Raw genomic sequence first — 22,069 nt, forward strand, 5'->3', positions numbered from 1 at the left:
AAACTCGGAGGGTGGGGCCCAGGCACTGGGAGTGCTTTTTCAGTCTCCCCTGGTGATTCTAATATGCTGCCAGGGCTGAGAACCACTGACCTCAATTTTTATTTACGAAGATCAGTCAGGGAGTATGGAGGACAGAGATGATCCAGGGGAGAGAAGTGAGGGCCTGACCCAGGCTGGTGGTGATGGGAATGGAAAGGAGAGGCTAGAGATCCCAGGACTAGAGCAGGCTTAAGGCCCGGCAGGGGAAAGTTGGAGGAATCACCTGAGGAGCCAGGAAATGCTGGTACCTGGGCCCCGCCCCCAGGGCTCCTGATTTGATTGGTCCAGGTTGCTGAAGGCGGCACCGGTGGGGGTGGTGGTGTGGGTGTCAAAGCCGCCCAGGTGATTCTAATGGCAGGCCAAGTTGACAGCCAGAGCTCCAGGTCAAGCCACAGCCTCTTGCCTTGGGAGCCCCACCAAGCAGGTGTCCCAGGTGTCCAGGTGGCCGCCACCCATTGTTGACAGCCAGCCATGCTTCTCGCCGTCTGGACCCTGGACTGAGGTCTTGAGCAACACCAGTTTCTATCCACTCTAAACTCTCACCCTGCCGCGCCCAGCCTGGCTCCCCGGAGAATGTTTGAGTGGGGCTGCTCTGCAGGACGAGGAACTGGACAGCTGTTTTGGACGCTTGTTCCCCGGGGGGGAACATGCTGGGCTGTCTGCCCTGCCCACCAAATGCACTGGCCTGTGGTTTATCCACTTTAGCATTTTCTTATATAGGTGATTTGTTTTTCCCAGAAAGGAAACAGCTCTTTTTCTTAAGACAAATATAATACCTGATTGTTGTAAAAGAAAATATTTTTTCCAGAATATGAAGAAAGTGAAAATCACCCTGAATTCCAACACCTGGAGGTGCCCCCATGGAGAAAGAGCAAAGTCCCTGACAGCCGGGAGCTTGCCTGGCCCTCACAGCCGAGTCTCGGTCCGCTCCTGTTGAGCATGACCGGCTTCACAGAACATCAGCCAAGCTACTGGATTGTGAAGGTCAAGACAAAAACAAGACCATTCTGCAATCACGTCTGAACGAGACAAAAACAAGAGCATTGTACAAACCACAAAAATAACCAAACATCACCCTATCCTGGCTAATGGATGACTGCTGTTTTTGTTTTCACCAATTATAGCCTAGTTCCATTTCTTTCTTCATTCTTATCGCTCCATTGACAAGAATTAAGATATCTAATCATAAAACTACCCCTCTTCTCAGCAGCATCCAATCCAGAGCAAAGCCCTGCTTGCTTGAACCGTCTCCCCAAAGCACAAACCAGATTCTAATTTGCTCTTAGCATCCTCGTACTGAGATAACCTGGTGTTGTCCATGCTGTGCACTCTTCCTCACTGCAACAGCAGATAAACCCGACCACACACGTATTCCCGGTGGCCTTCAGTTAAAGAGCATGGCAATGGTCGATTTTGGAATATATCCTTCCAGATATCATTTTCCTATGCATATAGATACAGCTTTATTTTAAATATGAGAAGACACTATAATTCTAATTTGCACTTATCTTTTGTTAAATTAACAATATCTTCAGAAAATCATCATTTTAAACAGCTCCATCTGTATGGATGTTTTAGACTCGCTAATACCACTCTTAATTGCATAATGCTGTGTCTCTGTAGGCCTATTGAGAGTAAGCTTATATACTTTTTTTGAAGATTTTATTCATTTATTTGAGAGAGAAAGAGAGCACAAGCCAGGGGGAGGGGCAGGGGGAGAGGAAGAAGCAGACTCCTCACTGCGCAGGGAGCCCAACGCACAACCCACTCGGGGCTCAATCCCAGGACCCTGGGATTGTGACCTGAGCCAAAGGCAGATGCCTAACTGACTGAGCCACCCAGACGCCACTCATATGTTTTTTTGATATCAGCCATGGGCTGCTGGCTCTCTCCAAAAATCCTGAGAGGGATCATCTCTTCTCCAGGCTTTGGTATGGGGAAGCCACAGGTGAGGGAGAAGTTGGGACAACTGGTCTCCATGGGGCAGAGCACTGGTCCTCCCAGGTGAGGCAGGAAAGGTGGCCCCAGAAGCAGAGCCAAGCTTCAGAGCTGGCCCCCAAAGGAGGTTTTCGCTCCCTACCCCACTCCAAGTGTCTCCCCCCCAAAGATCAGGGACATGGAACACATTTGACCCTCAGCTTTCAGATCATCTGCTTTAGAAGGGAATCCACTTGGGATAATCCTGTTTAGAAACCATTTTGGTAGATTTATGTTTCAGAGGAAGTTTCTCCAGGGCAGTGAAGCCAACAAAATTCTGAAACAGCAAGGTCAGTTCAGCTCTGAACTAACTTAAGACAAGTCCATTAAATCAATGCCAGGAAATGCGCCTTGTTCTAGCTCAATGCTTCTCTAGCTCTTCTGTGCCCTCCAATCACTTGGGGATGCTTACAACCAAACCTTGATTCCACAGGTCTGGGGCTGGGACTGAGAGTCTGCCTTTCTAATGAGAGCCCGGGCGATGCCGAGGCTGCCAGAATAGCCAGGTCCCCACTGTCTGGCTGGGACTGAGTCCAAAAAGTCTGGTAAATCCATCCTCATTGCTTACCAACATGCAGGCGGAATGTGATGATCACCAAGGGACATATTAGATCTCTCTTCCCACCTCTGAGAAGTCTTCACATCCCTCCGAGGGATGAAGCCACAGCCGGGTAAATGTCCTGCTCTATGGCAGCTAAAACACGAGTTTTGATACCACGTCCTACTCACGTGCAGCTACACTTGGGTAACGACCGGGTGGCGTGGACAGGATTGGCTCCCAACCTTCCCACTGCAGACTTAACTGGGAGCTTAAACAGACCTGCTTCCAAAGAGCCTGCTTTCAAAAGAGGAATGACCCTGAGGCCCAGGAACCCCTAAACTGGTGCCCTCTGCCCATCTCTACAATTATCCCCATATAAAAGTTCATCAGTCCCTGGGGCGTCTGTCTGGCTCAGTCGGAAGAGCATGCAACTCTTGATCTCAGGGTTGTGAGTCCAAGCCCCACACTGGGTGTAGAGTAAATAAAAACTTAAAAAAAAAAAAAAAAAGTTCATTATCCCAAATTGAGGGTTGAAAACAAAAATAGGTTCAAGAGCTTAGCTTACTTCATGACTGACAGATTCATGAATGGTTACTAAGGGATATGGGGAACCAGCAAATTGGAGAGGTGACTCTTACCTCCTCAGGCAACCCTTTCTCTCCCTCTCCTTTTGCTGTTGGGTCCTTGCACCCAACCAGGGCTGGGCCTTCCTCCTACTCTCCAGCATGCCTTAATGCCTTCCACCCCCTCCACCACTCCCTTGGTCCCTGTTTGACACCCTCACCCTATTCAACAAGGAGTGTGGTTGTGGAGGGGCCGCTGAACAATATCAGTGGATAGTGGCCATGTGTTTGGTGATCAAATTCTGCATCAAGCAGTGCTGAGTTTCCAGTTTCATGTCCTAGAGCTGTGTGTCCAATGTGGTAGCTGTCAGCAACATGTGCCCAGCTAAATTCACATTAATCGGGCGCGCTGTGCTGGGCCCAAGATGGCGGCGCCCGTGTGCTGTCAGGGGCTCGGGTCCCGGGTGCCATCTTGGAGCCGAGAGCTGCTGTGCTCCTGGTGCACGCTGCACACATCCGCGGTCTGAGCCAAGAACTGGGCGGCCCGAGTCAGAGTGGGCAAGGGGGACAAGCCGGGGACCTACGAGGAGGCGCACGGGCCGCACTACATCGCCCATCGCAAGGGCTGGCTGTCGCGGCACACAGGTAACCTGGATGGGGAGAACCATGCGGCAGAGCCAACAGTGGAGGATGTTTTCCTTGGAAAGTTCATGCTGGGCACCTTCCCACGGTGTCCGGCCGACCAGATGATCCTAAACCGCCGCGCTAACCAGTTGGAGATCTGTGCCCCGGTCCTGAGGCAGCTGCCTGCACACAAGTTTCACTTCCTGGTGGGCTACAGTGAGACTCTGCTGTCCCACTTCTACAAATGTCCCGGTCCGTCTGCACCTCCAGACTATGCCCTCCAAGGTCGTGTATAAGTACATCTAAGACAGTCACCTTTTTTGCATCAGGCTTTAGCCTGTGAAGAACAGAAACGTGTGGGAAAGGAGTGAAGTGGAAATGGAGAAATACATCCTCTCACTGTGTCAAGGATTCCTTTTTCAAAGCTGCTGTTGAATAAACAGAGCTTCCGTGTTAAAAAATAATAATAAAAATAAAAATAAATAAATTCACATTAATCAAAATTAAATAAATCTTAAAATTCAGCTCTCAGTTGCACGCCACATTCTAGGTGCTCGAGAGCCACATGTGACTATTGGCTACTGTAGTGGATGGTGCAGATATATAATGCTCTCTAGATTTTCTTGTCAAAAATCAAACAAGGCCGTAGGGTGCCTTTGTGTGACTTAGAAAAAGGTACCCCTTTCTCAAGACACCTCACTGACCCTTGCAGGAGCAAGAGAGCAATAAATATTCAAACTACAACCATGTTGTAAATGGCACCCCCACTGTTGGGCAGTGCACAACCTGCACCACCATATGCAGCCACCTTGATAAAAGTCCTTCGTTGATATTTTGAGTTTCACTTCTGTCTTTCCCACTTCAGACCATGTCTTGTTATCTTTTCCCTTCTGAAGGCGTTTTGCAGTTGGCCTCTGTATTAGTGTCCTAGAGCTGTAGTAACAAATTACCACAAACTGGGTGGCTTAAAACAACAGAAACATTTTCTCTCACAGAAGTTCAAAGTCAGGGTGTCAGTAGGGCTTCACTCTCTCCAGAGTTTTCCTTCCTGACCTCTTCCAGCTTCTGGTGGCTCCAGGCTTTCTTTGGCTTGCAGCTGCATCACTCCAGTCTCTGTCACTGCTCCCACACAGTCTTCTTGTCTGTGTCTATGAATTCTTCTCTTTTGCTCAAAGGGCATTTGTCATTGGACTTAGTACACCCCTGGATAATCCAAGATGCTCTCGTCTGAGGATTCCTAATTACATCCACAAAGATCCTTTCTCAAAATAAGGTCATACTCACAGGTTTGGGGCATTAGGACTTGGACACACCTTTTGGGAAGTCACCAGTCAACCCACGTGAGTCCTGTTGCATGAGTGGCTTGATTGCCACCTTCATTTGGTCACACTCAGCAGGCTTCTGCCTGATGAGTTTTCCTCTAAACTAGACTGGACCTAAAGTAGAAGTTCTCTCTCATGGCAGGGAGACCCATCTCCCGGGCAGGCACCAGGCCCCTCGTCTGTGCCAGTGTAGTGGAGGCTGGCACTCCTTTCCACCTCAGGATCATCTGTGGGGTCCCCACACCTTCTCAAACATCCAGGGCAGGTTCATTGCCTTGGGAGCGTCTGCAGCTTTCCAGTCAACCCCCCTACCCCCACCCCCTCCACACACACCAACCTCTGAGGAGGGCTCTGCTCAGCTAGCCAGCCAAGGCTTCGGGGGGACAGTGGGTTGATAAACATCGGACTGGGGATGTGGGACGAAAGGAAAGGGAGAGAGAATATTCATAATAGTAACAATAATGATAGCTACTACATGGTGTCGGCCATGGGCCAAGACAACTTCCAGTCTTTGACGACTGTTAACACGATAATCCTCGCAACAAGACTCAGCAGTCAATGCTCTTATCCCACATCAGAGACAAGAGATCTGAGGCAGAGAGGGATTAAGTAATGTGCCCAAGTCTGGGAAGTTTCAGAGCCAGAATTAGAACTCAGGCAGTCTGGCTCCAAAATCCACACTGCAACCAAGAGAAGACATGGTGTAGGCTGGATGTTTCTAGGAAATTGGAGGAGATGCAAATGTGAAAGAAGAGTTGAACCTCAGGGGAGGAGGCACAAGGAGAGCTTGGAAGTCCATTTCGTGACTTTTCATTGACGGACAGTGAGCCTCTTTGAGCAGACCATGAGCTGTGTGGGCCCTGGCTGGTATTTTCACGCCCCGCCTCCAAATCCTGCCGTGTTGCCCCACCCAGCCAACATACATGCAGAGGCAAATAAATGAATGCACGAGCAAGGTTCATGATTGGGAGAATCCCAGCTCACCCTCCTCAAGCCTCCCCCACTCTCTCCCCACCACGCTCTGAACTGAAAGTCTTTGCCATCTTACTGCTGTGAGGTGTTGAAGGGGAGGGATAGCGATGCAAGGTGGCAGGAGAGTCAGAGAGCACGAGAAACAGCCAAAGCCCAAAGGGGAAGACAAGGAAGGCTTGACCCTCTGTGTACAGAGAGATCCGAGAAGAACTGAGGTGGCAGGGAGAGCACCTAGCATCCCTTGGGGGTGGGGAGGATATCATGGGGGCCTATGTCCCACAGTTTGACCAAATTCAACCAACCCCACAGGCTAGAGTTATGACTTTGATCACCAGGGAGTGTGGTTTTCCATCTCAGGGATTATTAGGTAAGGCGTGCAAGGGCAGGGACGAGGGACAATTCCCTGTGTGCTGAAACCACCACAGCCTATCCCTGAGCACCCACTCGGCTCTGTGGGAGGAGGGCTGAGAGCCCAGGAGATGGAGTTCCTGGTGTGCACACAGAGAAGCACAGCTGTTTCCTTTCAGCATTATTTTCTAGTGCAAATTTCAATCATAGCCAAGTGTTGGAGGTCACAGGGAAGGCAGGAAGCTGACAAGAGCACAGTAACAGAGTTGCTGGTAGATATTTTCTCCTGAGCTAGAATTTTCCTGGGCAGCAAAGTGGAACCGAATGAGCCCAGGTTTTAGAGCCAGAGTGACCTGGGTAGGATTTCTGACCCCACCACTTATTAACTGTGTGACCTAAGAAAAGTTCCATAACCTCTCTGCGCCCGTTTCATCTTCTGTAAAAATGGGATTAAAAGCACCTCACAAGATTATCAGAGCGATGTTCTGCTCATAGGCTGTCCTTCCTTCCTTTCTCCGCCCTCCAGTGAATGTTCTGGTCCAACATACAAACTGAAACTTCCCATGGCAGGCCTGCCCCTTCTCGCTCCCTCTCCCGCCCTGTTCACTGGGAAAGGACACAAGAGCAGCTCCCACACAGCCCTGGGAGGAAGGCCCTGAGGAGGGCCTACACTTCATCACAGCTAGCCTGGCAGGGGGGCTGGGAGGGTGGGGAGACTGCGGCTCCCAGGCCTGCGAGCTCCACTGGCCTCGGGAAGAGACTGTTGGAGTCTCACCCAGTGGTTTCTCCAGGGCTCCTGGGCACAGGTGTCCACACTTCCCCTTCCCAGGGCACCTTTGGGCAGTACACAAATAACTCACCCAGCTAATGCCCCGGATTGGCACTCCAACCTTGCAGGAAAGGCCTGGGGATATTCAGTGACCTCAGCCCCAGAGAATGTGGGGGAATTTAGTGTGAGGCAGGGCTGACACAGCCAGACCTGAAGGGGAGGTCAGGGCAGGGTAGGGAGTTTACAGGGTCAGCTGAGGCGTGGGGCCGTGTTTCCATACCCCTGGGGAATCAGGGTGACCCCTCATGCCCGGGGGAGACAAGCCAGCCTGCTGCACTTACACATTACCCACGTTGCTACCCTGAGCCTGTCTTCTCCTCCACTGGCAGGTCCCCAGAGAAGCCTGAATTGTTTTCAGGTTGACTCCAAGGCTTCTTTCTGCAGCTGTTGGGCCCTGCCTCTTCCCTCCAGGGACACGGAGCTCCAAGAAGAGGCCCAGAGCTTTTTCCCAGGGCCCCACTGTGGCCACCCTAGACCCAGAGGCCTGGCCTCCCTAAAGTCCCCATGACCTGGCATAGTCCTACCAGCCTCTCTTCCAGAACTCCCCCCTCTCTCTATCCCTATGAGGCCCACCCAAGGTTGCCGGATGGAGCAAGTAAAAATACCCAATAAACAGTTAAATTTGAATTTCAGAGAAACAACAAACAATTTTTGCAGTATAGATATGTACCATGCAATATTTGGAACATACTTCTCCTAACAAAATATTTGTTGTTTTATCTGGCTTTCCAATTTAATAGGTCATCTTGTATCTTATCTTGTAACCCTGGCCCCACCTCATTCTTTAAATTCTAAGAATGTCCTTCTTCTCTGCATCTTATCTGTGGGGAGACAACTGGACAGTAGGGTACGTGCAAGGCATTAGTGTTTTTCATGTTACTACAAATATTAATCTGGTTTTAAAACTCTGAAACACTACTGATGTTTGCAAACATTTCTTAAACTGAACTTTTTATTAACTATATATTTTGTAGTCACTTATTGTAGTAAAAACCTCCAGTGGATAATTTCTTCTCCTTTGCTTTTCTTCTTATTTTTGTTACCCATATGTGTTTCGGAAATGCCTTGCTAGTGTATAGGAAACCACATTACTCTTACCCTAATATCAATGCTTTTATAGGAAAATACTCTTTTACCTTTCTTCTGTTTTTTTTTTTTTTAGATTTATTTATTTGAGAGAGAGAGAGTAAGAGTGGGGGGGGGCAGAGGGAGAGGGAGAGAGAAACCCAAGCAGACTCTACACAGACCACAGAGCCCAACACGGGGTTCAATCTCACAACCCTGAGACCACAACCTGAGCTGAGACCAAGAGTCGGATGCTTAACCGACTGTGCCAGCCAGGCACCCCTCTTCAGTTCTTTTTAAGAAAAGCCCAGCCATCATGTACCCTGTTTCCCTTTGGAAAAGGAAGCTACCAGGCAGGTCCCAGCTTTCTTGAAGGGGTGCCCACTGGTGAATGGCAAACACTCTTGGTATATGCACATTCTTGAAACTGTGCTCTGGACTTGGAGTATGTGAGACCCAAGGCCCAATCCAATTGGCCAGGGCCATAGGGGAGTCTCCCGTTGGGCATACTTGGGGATATAAGAATGTGTCCCTTCTATTTTTGCCTCCTTCTGCAAAAATGTAATCGAAATAGCAATGTTCCAGTGTCCGGGATCACAGGAGTAGGGAGTGGCAAGGCCTCCTCCAGGACAGGCACAGAGGTCCCTGGTCTCAGCCTCTGGGCACGTGGCAGCTACCTGAGCCACATTCACCACATCCGAGGTGTTCCAACGCACCTCAGCTTGGAGGGTCTGACCTGGCAGCCACCGGGCCCCTCCAAGGTCCAGCTCTAGGTCACTGGGGAAGAATCCTTGGAAATATGCTGGCCTTCTCTGGGCAGCACCCTGCCAGGGGAACCAGCCTTCCAGCTGCCCAGCCCCGCTGAGCCCAGAAGCGCAGAAGCCAGGCCTGTGACACAGGCCTTCCTCAGCCACACCAGGCAGAGCCTCCTGGGTTGAACCCGCAGGGCTCCAGCTGCAGGTTCCCTCCTCCTCCCCCCTCCCGCCTCTTCCCACGCCTCCCTCCCAGGATTCCCGAGGACTTTGTCAGTGTGCCTCACGCCAACATCACACCCACCCTGACTCAGAGCGTGTGAGACAATATACATGCCACTCAGGGGTAGTTCTGCCGAGCTCACAGCACGCACCTGCCTTCCCGGAGCGCGGGCTGGGGAGGCGTTTCTCCTACCTCTCATCTCCTTCCACCTATTAGGAAGCACCGTGGTTAAGCTCTCAGTCTCAGACAGAAATTGCTGGGTCCAAAGCCTGGCTTTCCCACCTTCCAGGGTCCGTCACTTAACCTCTCTGTGCCTCAGTTTCCTCATCTGCAAAAGGGGGCTAATCATGATCCCTATCTCATTAAGCTGCTGTAAGGATTAAATTGGGCAATGCATACAAGGGCTTAGAAAAATGCCTGGCACGTCGTGAATGTGTACTAAACGTTACTTACCGTCCATTATGGAGATTTGCCAGGTGTCCTCCGTGGTCAACACGTGGGCCCCAGAGCGGAGAGCATACAGCGCTGGGCACTGAAGGGAAGGCGTCCGGAAGGGAAGCTGTGGTCTCCATTCTCTGTTCTTGTGGCCCCTTGGAGAAAACCTGAGAGCACCTGCGTGGTAGGTTTCTGTTGTGCTTTGTGGCCACCTTTGCATGAATCATTTGAAGGCTCTACCTGTGTTTGGGGGAAATCCCGCAGTAGAGGTCCACGCTCCCCGAGGCAGAAGCCAGAAGCTTGATCTCCCAGCCTCCCTTGCGGTGGAGAACAGGCTCCTCCAATCACACGCATCCCCAAGAGAGGAAGCAGGAGACTTCAGGCACCTCAAGGGCAGGCGAGTCTTCTCCGTTCTTTCCTGTGCTTTTCTATAGAGGGGGTTATAAACTGAATTCTGTCCCCCCACAGAGATACGCTAGAATCCTAACCCTCAGTACCTCAGAATGTGACCGTTTTCGGAGATGGAGTCTTTTCAGAGAGAATCAAGTTAATGAGGCCATGAGTGTGCGCTCTAATCCGATATGACTGACGTCCTTACGAAAAGGGGGGAATTTGGACCCAGAAACACGCACACAGGAAGAACGCCGTGTGAAGATAAAGGCAGAGCCGGGGTGCCGCTTCTACAAGCCGAGGAAGGCGGAAGACTGCCCGCCAACCGCCAGCAGCCGCCGAGCGGTACGGAAGCCGCCAGGAGGAACCTCCCTGCCGAGACCTCGATCTCCGATTTCTAGCTTCCAGAACTGTGGGAAAATACGTTTCTGTTGTTTAAGCCCCCCAGTTTGTGGTACTTCTGACGGCAGCCCTAGAAAAGGAGTACAGAGGGGACGTTCCAATGCTTCCGTGTCAAAGGGAAACTCCCGCGAACAGGCAATTTCATCCACTTTATTTACTAACATAGATGGTGCCAAAAAATTCTATGTGCAATGAATGAGTGTCTTCTTCATAGTTCACAGCACAGGGTATACAGGACGGAGAAAGGTCCTACATTCATAGATGGCGCTCTTATCCATCACCATCCAGCTCAGCTGTGGTCGGTGAGGGAGCACAGCTGCAAGGCGACTGCAGAGCCCCCCCGCAATCCCCTCCCCCCGCCCCATTCAACCGGGTCTCAGGGCCCGTGTGGGCAGGAGGGTCTGCTGGGTGGCCGCATGGCCTTGGGGCTTTCAGGACTGGACTGATCACTGAAGAGACCTTAGAAATCCTACTTTGACATTTTAAAACCCACAAGGCCCATAGAGGCTACAAGTGACTTCCTGACCCATTCCTTTCCATGGCATGGCACAGCCACCCAGGTAAACCTCAACCTCAGCTAAAACATACATCAGCATGGACCCTTCCAATATGTCTTCCATGAGATTTTGCTTACCCCAAAGTTTCCTTTCTTCCTTTTTTCTTTCCTCTCTTCTCTTCCCCATTTCTTTCCTTTCTTCATGCATAGCAGGGTCATAATGAGAAGTTACTCAGTGGCAGGGAGAGACTCCGAGTTCTGAAGAAAATGATGATTATGTCTGCAGCCAGTACAGTGGTTCTTGTTGCACATTTCCTAGCCTGATTTCTTCTGATTTCTTTGGACCTAGGCTAATTCCTCTGTGACAGTGGCTTGGGGATGGGGGCAAAGATCTGCACAGCATAGTTGACTACTCTAAGTATGACTGGGGACCTTCTCTCATTTGGACTGAGCGTATGAGAAAATGCATATATGTGAATGAGAAATAGTGGTGGGGTAGGGGGAGGTCGGCCTAGGAAGGCCTTTTCCCAGAGGGAGAAGAGGCAACTGCCACGTGTTCTGTGACGTTAGGCTGCCTGCCCAAGCCTCTCTCCATCTTCACTTGCAGACCAGATCATGATGAGGACTAAAGTCACCCAGATGGATCACCAGGAGTCCAAGGGCTCTGCCCAGCGGGGTTCAGCCTACAGGCCACACCCAGGCCTCTCTGGGAATGGGCCTCCCTGATTCCGTAGGGGCTGGGCGTGTCCCTGACAGAGAGCCCTTTGTACCTGGAAGAGGATTGGCCCCGGTTTGTTCTGGCAGTCTTCCAGGCTCTGCCCACCTGCAGCCACCCCGCCCCACCCCGGAGCTCCCCACCTTTCCTCTCCAGCTGGGCCTCCCTTCCTCACCGAGTGCAGCCGCCACCTAACTGACGGCAGAACACTTGGGAGGAGGCCTGGGCTTTACCAGCAGCATGACCCTGGGAGCCCCTGGCTAGAGGCCAGGGTGACTCCAAGGACTGCTGCCCTCATGCTGGGGAAGGCTGACAGAGCAGGGGCTGCTGACAGGCCCACCCTGGGGAACCAGGGACAAGAAATAGCCAGGCTTTGGCTGGAGGAGAAAACTCTGAGGCAGAAAAGCCCTTCCCGTTCGACCTGCCTGGACAGGGGTGAGAAACAGCATCATCTGGTTTGCTGCTGGAGAGACACCATCACTGAAGGTCCACAATTACAATGGCAACTGTTCATGTTCCTTTAAAAATTAAATAAAAAAAAAAAAAAAACCCCACGAGAAATCTCATGCTTGTCAGAGTCTTCCTCCCCCGCTGTCGGCTCCCATTATGAATCCGTGGCATCTTCTTCGGAGAGTTAATTACATGTTGTGTGAAAGATACAGGGCTTCCTTTTACATTTTTTTTTCTCCTTGATGGGTCCTAACCCTTTCTGCTGCCTGCCTCTGCCTCCTCCCTGTGCTGCAGGAAAGAAGGGCACACAGGGAGAAGGAGCAGCCTGCCCTACAGCCCTCTGAGCCCGGCTCTTGGCTGCTGACTGCTCAGGGACAGCCCTACCCACCCCGGTGTCATGCTCCCCTGCAGGCAGATTCTGAGTGCCCGCGATTAAGACCTAGCGCAGATGAAGGTGTTATTTCCGGGCCCAGCACTCGGCCCCTCTGTAGTCCATCTCCTTTTGCCCTCCTCCCTCCACCAACAGGAGCACCGAGGGGAGGGCAGCATGAGGATGGCATCCTGAAGCCATTTGAGTGAAGGAACAGGACCCCTTCCAGGAGGTTTAATATAGTTTCTCACAGTTGCTGTTCTTGGTTCTTTTTTCTGATTGCTCCCACCTGTAGCCAGGTAGTTCATTCTTGAGATGGCTCATCTTTTCTCTTAAGAGGCAATGACCAACTCCGGAAGCAACAAGTGTGGACTAATACCTTGAACTATTGCCTCTTTGAGGTGTTGAATTTCACCTCCAGATGAGAAGGCTAATCGCACCGCTGTGGGGCCCTCTCGAGCATGCTATGACTCCCCTGGTCTTGACAAGTCATGGCACTGCAGGGCTGAAGGGCCCTCTTGGCCAAACCCTGCCCCAAGCCAAGACACACCTTAAAGTGGAGAACTTTCTACCATTCTCCAATATCGCTCCAGTAAAGCAGCAATAAAGGAAGCCTCAAGGTTGTGAGTTAAAAGTAATCAGGTCTATAATTATGATTCTCAACTAACTGCACACAGATCAACGGCTTTTTAATGGGGCAAACCTTTCATTGTGGGCTGCCATCCTCCTGCAACTATACCCTTCCTAATTCCAAATTAGGGCAGAGTCTGGGAATGTTAATTCATTTTAATTATTAGCCTAGCATAATTTAAGAAACACAATCTGCTGCTACTGGATTCCAAAATAAAATACAAATGTGAATTTTTCTTTCTTTTGAATATCGTGTTTTACAGCTTCCCGTCTTAGGGACAACCAAGAGTGGACTCTAGAAAACTAAATTAATAAATAACCCCTCTGTTTATTTGGCTTGATTCTTCAAAGCACAGTGTAGGCCGAGAGGGCATAACTGACTGGTGTGACAAATCACACTGGATTACTGATGAGCGGGTTGTCTACAGCCTCTAAGGTGGGGCGGATTCAGCTCAAATGTGCAGAGCCCGGAAGAATGCCAATTCCTGGGCCCTGCGCTCAGAGATCCTGATTTAGTAGGTCTGGGGTGGGGCCTAGAATTCTGCATTTTTAAATAAACAGCATGGTAATTCTGATGCAAGTAGCCACCCAACTACATGTTGAAAAATTCCAGAGGGGTTATGGCTATGGCTTATAAGCGTAGAAATCAGCTGAACACCCAGCAGCTGCTGCTCTTCTCCCAGCCACAACTTTCCTGGAATGTATATTGCAGGAAACTATTTAGATACCTGTTTTTTAAATGACATAATTTTTTTTCTCTTTGGTTATAAAGCTATTGCAGAAGGGCGCCTGGGTGGCTCAGTCACTTAAGTATCTGCCTTCGTTTCAGGTCATGATCCTGGGGTCCTGGGATCCTAAGCCCCGTGTCAGGCTCCCTGCTTGGCGGGGAGTCTGCTACTCCCTCTGCTTCTTGCTCATGCTCACTCTCTCTCTCTCTCTCAAATAAATAAAATTTCAAATAAATAAATAAATAAAGCTGTTGCAGAGAACTTATATAATGCCATAATAAAAAAATAACAGACACTCATAATTATCTCTCCATAAGGGGTGGGACTATTAACATTATGTTGTGTTTTTCTTCTCTGTATATTTTTTATAAAGCTGACAACATACTGAATATATCATGTTATTTCACTTCCCCCATGTTACTATTTCTTTTCTGAATATATCATTTCTAAGGCTATATAATATCCCCCTCGTGTGGATGTGACTTAATAGCCATCCCTTAGTGTTAGATGTTGAAGTTGTTCCCAATAATTAATTATTATAAACAATATTGAGTTGGATATCTCCATGCCTAAAGCTTTATCAACATTTTTGCTGACTTCGATAGCTGGATTCCTAGAAGCAGATTACTGGATTAAAGGATATGAATGTTTTTAAGGCTTCTGATAAAGAGACTGCCAACTTGCTGTTCCAATTTGCCCCCTCGCCAGCATATAGTAGAATGTCCCTGGGTTGACCACCCCCTGGCCTGTGTTACATACAGCCTGATGGCAAAGATATCACTCTTACCATATGTCAGGGTTGAATTATTTTCCCTAAAAAAGATATTGTGGAGTCCTAAACCCCAGTACCTGTGACCTTATTTGAAAACAGTCTTTGCAGGTGTAATCAAGTTAAGAGGAGGTAATTAGGGTGGGCCTTTGTCCAATATGATGGATGACCTTATTAAGAGGAGAATGCCATGTGAAGACACAGACACACAGGGAGAACGTCATGTGCTCATGGAGGCAGAGATCGGAGTGACGTGACTGCATGCCAAGGAAGACCACCTGAAGCCAGGAAGCGACAAGGAAGGCTCCTACCCAGAGTCTCAGGGGCAGCATGACCCTGCTGTCATCTTGATTTCAGATCTCTAGCTTCCAGAACTCAGAGCAAATAAATCTCTGTGGTGCTTGGTTATGCATTCCTAGGAAATGAACATACATACATTTCCTGCATTGGTGTCAGCTGGGCCAGAAATGGCTGAGGTGCAAAGGACAGTTCTTGCTTCCTTTCCAAAGAGTGTCCAGGGCAGCGAGTTAATCTGTCCTTCCTGGGAGCATTTTCTGCCCCTATGCACAGAAGCATAAGTCCAGGGCCCAGCATGGGACTCTAGGGCCCATCATCCATCAGAGCAGCTGCTAGAGGATCTGGTTTACCATTTTCCCTCAGTCACATCTTGCATGGTAGAGGGGCACCGAAAACAAACTTTGCATTTTTCTTCAAATTCTTGGATTTGACTCAATGGAGTAAGTATTTATTAGGCTCTTTCAACACCTCCTGGATTAAAACCTTGCTCAGCGGCTCAGACATGCCTAGTGTCTGGGCAAAGGTCATCTTTGTCACTAATAGGCTTCAGACTGATTCATCATCAGGTTTCTCTCAGACCCTTAACCCACGATTGGTTGGTGGATTGTACTCCTATTACATTCTTTACTTCTCCTAGAAATATGTTGGTCTTTTCTCCAGGGGCTTCTGAAAAAGAGCCCATTGCTCTCTAAAGTTGACCTTCTTGACCCGGGACAGAACCTAGACCTAAAGAATCCCAAATGGAGAAAACTATACACAGGAAGAAAATTATATCAAGAAGTTTTTACCCCTACAGTTAGAAAGTCTAAAACAGGGGTGCCTGGGTGGCTCAGTCGTTGGGCGTCTGCCTTCGGCTCAGGGCGTGATCCCAAGGTCCTGGGATGGAGCCCCACATCGGGCTCCCTGCTCCGCTGGAGCCTGCTTCTTCCTCTCCCACTCCACCTGCTTGTGTTCCCTCTCTCACTGGCTGTCTCTCTCTCTGTCAAATAAATAAATAAAATCTTGAAAAAAAAAAAAAAGTCTAAAACACTTGAAGCTACTCTTTATTGAGTACCCTTTACTGAGTGTCTCTTATTCTTCTGGTCTTCACATGGGCCCTAAGACATAGATGGAATGATCCCTATATTACAGGTAAGTAAAACCAAGGCTCAAGCAGACTAGCAGGTGGCCCAAGGTAGCAAAGCTCACACATGGCAGAGCCAGAGGTAGAGCCAAGATTTTCTAACAGTGTCCTGGGCTCTCTGCTCTATTACGTGGCCAAGGACGGCATAGAGGAGATTCGCTTCTCTGTGGAGTGATAAATGCTACCAGCGGATGACAGATGTTTTGAGGAGTTAGGCCAAACTTCAGGAGACAGATATTCCTAATTTAGCTCAGTTTTCTGGTATCTGCAGTAATACAGAATTTTGTTACATGACCCCTGAAAATAGTCAAATCTCTGCTAATTCATCTCTTGATCTTATATCTCACTTTCAACATCTTTCCCCCAAAAGTTGCCCCCAAAAAACAAAAACAAAAACAAAAGTAAGACTTGTAAATGCATATGAGGAATCTTACATTTAATAGTCTTTGAAAAAGTTTTGTGAAGAGACACAGCCGCTCAAGGGGGGGAAAAAAGAGAGAGAGAGACGGCCCCTAATATTTTTTGTATGAATGTATTTCCACAGGACACGATAGCTTTAATGAAGTCCATCTGTATTCTTGAGTATGGATGTACACACAACGGGCTAGTTTTAGTGAGTTGCACTGAAATTCCATTGACCCTCTGTCCTTGTTCCAATTGCTAAGGGAAGGAGCAAAGACTTTCTGCCGAATGGCCGCTGGAATCCGTGAGGATGATGAACCAAGGACCCAGAGGCTGGGCTAAACCATCAAGCAAAGAGCAGGCTGGGTCAAAACCTGAGATGAGGCTCTCATGGAAGCAGACACAGCAAGCAGGAAGCCCGGTCAGACACAAAGGAAGCCTATGAGGCCAAGCATGGGCAGAGGAGGGCAGAGCTGACAGCTAATTCATTTCCTCAGGAGCTCCACCAAGGGAGAACTGCAAAGATGAAACTGGGCCTCCCAGTGGGCCTCCGGGTGGAGAGGGAAGTTGGACTCAGCAAAACCTCTGAGGCCAAACAAAGCAAGGGAAGAGTTACCTGGATGCATGGGCCAAGTGCACTCAGACGATGGGGCAGGAGAAAGGCGCTTCCCAGAGAAGGTGGCAACTGAACTGAGCCCGAACCAGAAACACGAGAAATCAGAATGTGAAATGGTGGAGGAGGTAACCCCTACCAAGGGAGTTCTCAGCCTGGAAAAAAAAAATGTGGAAGTTGGGGGATGACAGCGTTTGTGGCTTAAATATCCGGTCACAGCCCCCCTCCTGCACCTGGCCTTAGTTCCCAAGATAATCTCCACTGGCCCAGCCCACCAGCTTCCCCAAAGGGCAACCACACAGGGCCCAGGACCTTCCACCACTAACACTTTCCATACCAGTCCCTGGCCACTATTTCTGCCCTCTGACGTCACAGGCCTCTGCATCTTGACCCATCTCAGTAAATTACACCCCTCGATTTCCCAAGAGCTGTCATTTTTAACTCTTTTCTACAGAGGCCTCTAGCACAGAGCTTCCCAGAAGTCTGGTTCAGTGCTATTTTGAGTTGGACTGGATTGGCAGAAATGAGCCGCCCACCCGCACACTTGGGAAAAGGCTGTCCAGGGAGAAGGGGGCCAGGAGCTCCTTCCTGCTCTGCGTGAGTTGGAATGAGGGTCATATGGGGCAAGAAGCTGCTCACATGGTCCCTGTTGAGGCTGTACTGACAAACAGTTCTGGACAGATCCGGGCGGGTTTTGTTCACCCAGCTGTTGTGCTACTTCTGCCTGCAAGATGAGACACGGACAGCCCCCTCCCGGGCTGGCATCACTTGTTGAGCCGTGGCTTTGGAAAGAACAGCAAGTTAAATCCCGGAAAGAGCCTGAGAATGAAATCCAGCTGGAGGCCCACCAAGGACAGTTGTGTCTTGCTCATCCTGGCGGCCACAGCCCCCCTCCGGCACCTGGCCTTAGCTCCCAGGATAACTCCCACTGATGCCGCCCACCAGCTTCCCAGAAGGACCACCACACAGGGCCCAGGATGGTGGGGTGAGGTGGGATGGAGTGGGAGTGGAAGAAACCCAAGCGCCTGCAGGGGTCTGCAGCCTTTCTGTCCTCCTGGCTCCTCTGCCTTCCTTCCTGTCTGCCATGGGTGGGGAACCTATCTGGGCTAGAGCAGCTTCCGGATGCCTGGTAGGTTGCAGGTGGGTGCTTTTAAAGGGTGCTTTTGTCCTCCCTGAGCATCCCAGAACCACGGGATGCAGCCTCTCAAAGCGGTTACTGAAAACGGTCTCAGTGGCAGACCATCGCACCGGAGCCCCTCCAGCCTTGTTACCCAGAAGAAGAAGCCCATACTCCCCCACGGGTCTCATTACTGCCTGCAAATAGCCCATCTCCTGTCTTCAGGGGGCTTTGGCCTAAGTCCTCAGGTAGTAATAAACTCACCTTTGCAAGGAGTCCAGTTCTGCACTTCACATGTTCTTACAATTCTTCTTTCCTCTTTTTATACAGCTTCCTTCCATCTTCCTACCACCAACCACCCCCTTCACTAAACCGCCACCCACCCTCTATTTACTGAGGTTCTGTAAACCCTGGGACATACATCCTTTTTGAAGGGTATGAGGTCGGGGTGGTCTCCAGCTTCCACCCCATCCCACCACGGTCAGGGGAGAAAGTTAGGTTAGGCCAGTGCATTTCTTCAGGCTCGGCCAGAGCTGCCCCCATCGAAGGGAACTGGACCTCCTACTCCAGACACATTTGTTCCCTGGTGCCCTGGGGTCGAGGGTGTCCACCTCGAGTTCTCTCCCTCCCCAGGGAACTTGGCCTGCTGCGGTTCCCAGCAAGCCCCCCTTCCCCGAGCCACTCGGGGCGGGGCCAGCCACCCACCCAGCGCCGGCTTCAGCACGTGGCTCTGGGGCGGCAGGTTTCCTCCCCGCCCCTGTAGCACCGCAGGGTGGTTTTCACCCCCTTTCGCCCCTACCCCCCGTGACTTCTTGTAAAAAGCTGCGCGCGTCCCCACCCACCTCCGCCCTCCCGCGGCTGCCAGATCGGGGCCGGCCCCCCTCCGCCTCCCCCGGAGGCAGCGCTTTCTCCGCCCCTGGCAGCGGGCTCCGCTTCGGAAACTGTTGACTCAGAGGGTGGCCGGGCGGCCAGCGTCTGATGTCAACCTGGAGCGGGACCAGGGGAGAGGGGGCGGGGGCGCTGGGTGGCGGGGGAGGCGCGGGGCCGAGCCCGAGGGCGCCCGGCCGCGGCGGGGGGCTGTGCGGCGCGCTCGGCGGCTGCGGCGGCCCGGGCGCCCGTGAGTCACGGTGCGTCACCGGAGCAGATGCCCGGGGCGGCCGGTGGCTCCCGGGCTCCCGCTGACTCATCAGAAAGCCCGGCCGCGCTGCCCGGGCGGCGGGGGGCGGGGCGGCGCGGCCGCTGGGGGGGAGGGGGGAGGGGGCAGGGGAGAGGCCCGGGCGGGCGGCAGCCGAGGTCGTCTGAGGCGCGTCGAGCCGGAAAACCCCGAGGAGGCGGCCGCGGAGGGGGCGCTGGGGCCGGCTGGCAGCTGCCGGGGTCACCTGAAGCGCGGGGCCGGCGGCGGGCGACCGGAGAGAGAAGCAGTCCCCGCCCCCCAGCTGCCGGCGCGCCGCGTCAGGGGCCCACCCGCCCCTCTTCCGCAGTCTAGCTGCACCTCGCGGGGCCCCGCCGGGGTGAGCTGGGGGTGAGGGCCGCGGGAGGCTCCCCCGCCCCGCGTCGCACACGCCCACACGCCCAGCTATCGGGAGAAGACGGCTCCGAGACACCAGCCCTGGCCTCGGCGGCGCCCGAGGTCGTGGGGCTCTTCCCCCTCCCTTTAAGACTTTCGGTGTGTCTGGGAAGAGACGGCACCAGCTTCCAGGGCCTGGAAGCCTGCAATCCCGGTCTCATTCTTTGTACCCCGCCCCTCTCCGGGGGCATCTACCCTGCTGCTGTAGCCACCACGTGCTGGGTCAAGGCCTGGCCCTGGCGCTTTCCTGTCATTGCTGGCTAACCACAAGGCCCCGTGCTCTCAGAAAATGGAACAGAGGAGCCAGAGAACAGAGGGGCGCATGAGCAGAGAGAATTTATCTGGGTGACTGTGCACCCTGTCCTGGAACAGGGACAAATTCTGTAGCATTCAAGAAATACGTGAGACTCATGTATGCAAGGTGCTCCCCATCCCCAATGACAGGTGGGGGAGGAAGAGGCACAGAAGAGTCCATTGGTCCTCACCCTGCAGATACAAGCTGGCCAGGGAAACAGCCGTGGGCACACCTTGAGCAGAACTGGGGGGACAGGGGTAACAGGCACATACAGAGGCCCTGGTGAAGGCTTCCTGGTGGAGCTGGCACGAGGGTAGGGACCTTGAAGAGGAATGATTTGAACAGATGGGGAAAGGACATTCCAGACAGAAACAAATGCCTGGAACCAAAGCCTAGAGGCGGGAAAGAGCAGGGCGAGTTCTGGGAATGGCAAGCAATCTAGTTGGACCGGAAGAGCTGAGGCTCACCAGAGCATCAGCAGCTTGGCCTAGCAGACAGATGTGGATCTCAGAAGCAGGCACAGTGGCCCAGAGGGACCTGGAGCCATAGGGTTCCGCCCTCTGCCCCAGGGCACTGCGTCATGCCAGTTCCCAGACAGATGGATTCCTTCCAAGAATTCCGTAGTCCTGCTCAGTCACAGCTGCTGGAGCCTCCCTGCTTTGGATGGCTTTTATTAGTTGGTGTCTAATGCAAATCCTCTTTTGTTCAGATTTCAAATACTTTCCTCTTCTGTCCTTTGATCATTATCTATCTGTATTGATCTCCCTCAGGGTTTCTTAACCCCAGCAGCACCTTAGAATTATCAGAGATGCTTTAGAAAACAAAAATTTTGATGCATGGGCCCCCTCCCTGAAATTGGACTTCATGGGTCTGGGGTGGAGCCCAGGCATCAGCATTCTTTCACTGGGAGGCCAGGGATGAGAAGCAGTGATGCAGATGTCACCACTGGGTGCGTCCAGGTCTGGCCCACACTCAGAGTGGGGCCTCCTGGCCTTCAGACTTCCCAACTCCAACAAACCCTGAGAAGGGCCTTGGCAGATCTCCAGGAGCATTTGGACTCCCTGAGGCTGGAGCTGAAATGTGTTTCCCAGGCATCCACTCTGTAGTGGAGGCCAAAGTTTCCAACAGGAAGGGAGGGTGAGGCTTCTGTTTGCTTCCCAAGAGCCAACTGGCCCTTCAAGCCAGTGATAGGCACCCTGATCCCCACCGGCAGGAGAACAGGAGTCAGCAGGAACTACAGCCATTTCCCATCGCCTGCACAGGCCTGGTGGGAGCCTGGGTGGAGGTGGCACCATCTCCGGCAACACTGGCCCGGAGAAGTGCAGATTGGGGACCTGGCAGCTCCTCTCTTTCTCACGGGCAAAATGGAGGTGAGGATTCCTGCCCCTGTGAAGGTCTTCAGAAAAATCACCTCAGCATGGGGACAGTTTTCAGTAAACATTCTCTGTTTTGCTAGTAACTCCCTTCACAAGTTTAGGGAAAATCTCCAAATCTGGGCCTCACAACTCCCTCACTGTCCATCCACCCCACCTCCCTAATCCACGGCTTTGGGGAGGACCTTGAAGCTATATCGGAGGCCCTGGGTTAGGAAGGTCAGGCGGAGGACTTGGCAGTGGCCTCTCTGCTGCAAGGGAAATGACGTGGATTAACAAGAGGGTAACCAGCCAACCTTTCCTGGGACTGACTGAGAAGCAGAAATAGGGCCTTGAGCCCGGGGAGGATTTAGAACTATAGGAAGAATTTCCTGACAAATGACCAGTGTTGCCTAAAGGACTCATAGTCTGTGAAAGTTGGAGATTCGTCCTGAGCACCTAACCCTGTCACCACCAAGCAGCGTTGTTCCCATATGACAGCTGAGAAAACTGAGGCTGAGAGACATTCAGTAACTTGGTGAAGCAGCCGTGTCAAGAGGCAGGGAGGGGGCTGGAAACCGAAAGCCGGCAGTTGAAAGTCCTGGGGCAATCCCTCCCTGCCTTTTGACTCTAATATCCTAGGATTTCGTGTTGTTCATCTTA

At 51.6% G+C, this 22,069-nt stretch overlaps 1 long non-coding RNA gene and 1 pseudogene across 1 annotated transcript; one reads left to right on the plus strand and one right to left on the minus strand.

Moving 5' to 3' along the window:
* Window positions 1–3,059: 3,059 nt before the first annotated feature.
* LOC103661522 lies at window positions 3,060–4,179 on the plus strand (annotated as a pseudogene).
* A 12,298-nt stretch (window positions 4,180–16,477) lies between these two features.
* Window positions 16,478–18,961, minus strand: LOC103661523. Its single transcript, XR_568148.2, has 3 exons — window positions 18,457–18,961; window positions 17,715–17,857; window positions 16,478–17,230 (listed from the first exon to the last, which is right to left on the minus strand). It is a non-coding gene; the product is annotated as an uncharacterized LOC103661523 (long non-coding RNA).
* Between the last annotated feature and the right edge of the window lie 3,108 nt (window positions 18,962–22,069).

The sequence above is a fragment of the Ursus maritimus genome, unplaced genomic scaffold (genome assembly GCF_017311325.1).
Source record: "Ursus maritimus isolate PB19 unplaced genomic scaffold, ASM1731132v1 scaffold_9, whole genome shotgun sequence".
NCBI lineage: Eukaryota > Metazoa > Chordata > Mammalia > Carnivora > Ursidae > Ursus > Ursus maritimus.